The sequence below is a fragment of the Octodon degus genome, unplaced genomic scaffold (genome assembly GCF_000260255.1).
Source record: "Octodon degus isolate 3935 unplaced genomic scaffold, OctDeg1.0 scaffold00019, whole genome shotgun sequence".
Taxonomy (NCBI): Eukaryota; Metazoa; Chordata; class Mammalia; order Rodentia; family Octodontidae; genus Octodon; species Octodon degus.
In genome coordinates this window covers 1,752,123-1,755,985 of record NW_004524595.1, presented here as the reverse complement: position 1 = coordinate 1,755,985, position 3,863 = coordinate 1,752,123, and the positions used below count along the sequence as shown (strand labels likewise).

At 40.6% G+C, this 3,863-nt stretch overlaps 1 pseudogene; it reads left to right on the top strand.

Moving 5' to 3' along the window:
• LOC101562542 overlaps positions 1-1,216 on the top strand; it is a 36,861-nt pseudogene extending 35,645 nt beyond the window's left edge.
• Positions 1,217-3,863: the final 2,647 nt, after the last annotated feature.

Sequence of the window (3,863 nt, the reverse complement as noted above, 5' to 3'; positions counted from 1 at the left end):
TTCTCTACTTGAGAACCTGCAGTTGGGCCTTTCTCACGCAGTCCTTTGTATACACCTGAATCTAGTTCTGGCCCAATGCCCTGTTCTTGCCCTCATTCCCAGCTACAAACTGTACCCACTACTGCACCTGTTATTGTTCATTAAAAACAGGTAATTTTTCAACTGTAGCCCCTAGATGAACCCTTGACATCAGCTTTTGTGGTTTATTGGCTTAAATACCCACTCCCCTGATCCTCCTGGAGCGCAGCTCAGCGTCTTGCCGGGGTGTCTGCTGCTGGGTACCAGCTAAAATAAAGCGCTTCTTTTGTTTTCGAGCCTGCCTCATTTTTGAGTTACAACACTTGGGGGCTCATCCGGGAACCCAGGGAATCTCTCATTTTTGAGAACATCTTGTAGTAACATCTTGTGGCGCCGACAGGTAGGTATCTTTTTTAATTTGGTGCACATTTGTTCTGGGCTGACGGACCTGATGTCCCTTCCGCAGTGGAGTGGGACGCCCTCTGTTTATTGGGGTTTTGCTTTTTGGTTTTAAGGTTTCATTTTATGAAACCGTTTGGTAAAGCAGACCATACTCTGGCAACTTTGGTTCAAGGCTTCATTTTATGAAGCCTCTCGGTTTCAGTTGCGGAGACTTGCGATTGTTATTTGTCTTTGTTTTTGTTTGGTCTGTTTGTGTTTGTTTGTCCTTCTTCGTCCATCCCTGACTATCATGGGACAAATGACTTCTGTGTCACTAACACCCCTAACCTTGGTTCTTAACTATTTTAAAGATTTCAGAAAACGAGCCAAAGGATTCAGAGAACCTGTCTTTCCTAGCAAATTGCGGGCTTTTTGTGAACTTGAATGGCCCTCCTTTAATGTCTCTTGGCCTCTCGAGGGCACTTTTGTTTTCTCCACAGTTCAGGCCATTTGCTGAGTCATTTTTCACCCACCTGTCCATCCAGATCAGATCATCTACACACAAGTCTGGATTGACCTCATCCAGGATCCACCCACCTGGATCAAGAAAGTTATCAAGGCCATGGACCACCCTACGGCCCCTCCCTTGACCCCTTTAGCTCCTCCAAAGAAACCCCCTCTTCTCCTCTGTCCATCTCCCTATCACCCTCTTGGAATCCCCCTCCTAGCCCCCCAAAGGAGTCAGAGCCAACATCCTCCACCGTCCATTGCTGACCCCCCCTTCCCGGACCGCCTTCAGAAATCTGGTACACCCTAACCAGGTCCCTAAAATTGAGGCTTGGATTGATCTTAACCATGAACCCCTGAAATGACTCAAGGCTTGCTGTTCCGGACACTGTTCCTAGACAACTGGCCAATTCCATCTGGTCGCACTGGCAGTTCCAACTGATAACAAGTGGCTGTGACCCCTGACCATCACCATCAGAACCTGCTTGTTCCACCTGCCAGCCAGTACACAGATAAATTCATAATGCAGTTAAGACGTTGGTCAAAATGTGTTGGTAAATCTAAGCTAAAACATGAAAATGTTATAAGCTTATAATATTTCTTTAATGAGACATTTTATGACTATTTTTGCACTTGTATATGTTGCATTAGAAGTAGTTGCTAAATGTACTGGTATTCCTTGCTTGAGCACTAGAGAGGGTAAGGTTAATAAGCTTCCTAGTGGATTTTATGTAAACTTCTGTAAAATGGGACTTTGGGCCAGCTTGGACTTAAAAAACCTACATGCCTGTATATAAAAAATGGGGTTCCTTTTGCCAGTTAAATGACATTAGGTCGGCAACCATTCTTAAAGACTTGGAGGACAGGTTTCACTGAGATGGACTGGTTCTGATCCCCCTCTACATGTTAGAGGGAATGTCAGGCCTGCTCTCTTTCAGTTTCCTTGCTTTGACTTTACTCCTAATTTTCCTACCTCTTTGCACTTTCCTTTTTAGAGGCATGTAAAATTTGAAAAACTCTGATGGTTTCAGCTAGGTAAAGCCCTTAAAAATGAGTATTTGTTCACACCGAAGACAGGGAAGTCATTCAAGAAAAAAAATGACCTTTCCTCCTAAGTTTAGCTATGATTTAAATGGGTAAAAAATGAGTTACAAATTTTATAAAACATTTACTATAAGATGCTTAGGTAATCTTGTTCAGGCTTTTAGCTATCCCTTATAGAACTTGGACAAACAATGGTTACTCTTGCCAGCTAGTAAATGCTCTTAGAGCAGCTGCCACTCTTTAAAGCAGAGGACAGGCTTCCCCAGCTGTTCGCTCCCAGCTGTTCTTTGGTAAATCCCCATTGAAGCCTATGGCTGATAGAAGGTTGACCAGGGAAACTGCTGGATTCCTTTCTGGAGACATCTCTGGTTGTGTGAGCCAAAAGAAACTGAGAATACCTAAGGGGTTAAGGTGCCATACCTGAAGGTTCCTTGGTAAAAACTGGCTTCTGACCACTAAAAGCTCTCCACTTATCTATTATACTTTTTTTTCTCTTCTAGTAAACTAGGAATTTTACCTGAGCTTTTCAGTAAAACAAGTTAATGAGTCATTCTTTCAGAAACAAGGCTAAGACAGCTTGAGATAGTGGTTTTCAAAAAAGCTTACATCTGCTTTACGTGTTAACTAAAAATGAGATGTTTACCAGCTGTATTGTGTTCTTACCAATGTGTAAAATGTGATGCTAAATGAGCTTCAAGGTTAAATCTTGTTTAGGTGCTAAAAACATTTACCTAAGTGATTAGATAAATTGACCTTTTTATGTAATGGTTATGTTTCCTTCTTAAGACTCCTGTCACCAGACTAGTAGTCTTATGTTCAGATTTTGTTTGCCTTAAAATAGTCATTTTAGTATTAAAATGCAGGTTTGGGCTACAGGAGAACCTGGCAGCTCAGATGCCTAAGGCTGCTGCTTCCTGACCTTGGGAGCCTAAGGACAAGATAGCCATAATCATAGCCACACCCACCATTACTGAAAATAAGGTTTCCCCTATTTGTATTTCAAAAGGGTGGGCTTCTAAAATAGCGGGAATCCAAACCCTTACAAGGCTATACCCATCCTTAGCTGAGTATACGGAGGGATAATATCTTTTAAAAGTAAAAAACAATTTAAGTTTAGAACTTCCAGAGGTGTTTATGTGCCTTTTTCTCTGTGACCTAAAACAGATAATGTCAGATCTTAAAAGTCTTTAGATGACCCTGGTAAGTACATTGATGTCTTTAAAAAATTTATTCAAACTTATAAATTAGATTAAAAAGATGTAATATTAATCTTAAACCAAGCTTTGACTTCTATAAAAGGGCAGGCAACATTATAAGCTGATGTTACATTTAAAAATAAGCATCATATTGTTAATTTTAAACAACCAAAAGATGGACAGCCAGTCTATCTCTGTTTAGCTGTAACAGGAACTACCTGCTCCCACTGAAGCCAAAGCAGTCAGGCCCCTGCTGGCCTAATAGCCAGACAGGAGATTGTAATAAAATATATTTTCTAGTATATATTCTTAGGGGTCTAAAAAAACTAAGACCAAGTCTTCGTTATTAAATTTTAGTTATTTACCAGGACAAAGATAAACACCCCTCTGATTTCTTAAAATGTTTAATAAACTGGTAAAACATATTCCTTGAGATGCTAATTCAGTAGGAAGACAATTACTCTTGCAGATAAGTTCATTACTCAGTCAGCTTCAGATATTAAAAAAGAACTACAAAAGATAGCTTCTGCTCCAGACAACTCACTTGATACTTTATAGGACACTAAGAAACAATGTCCTGTGATCAAAACTGGGAGAAAACCAGGGAGAAAAACAACAAAGACACCAAAAATGACTGCCTTTGTTGCGGCCTAAAAACAGACCTTAAGTCTGATTCTCTGGGCTCCAAAAGGAGCTCAATGACAATGAGGTTCATCT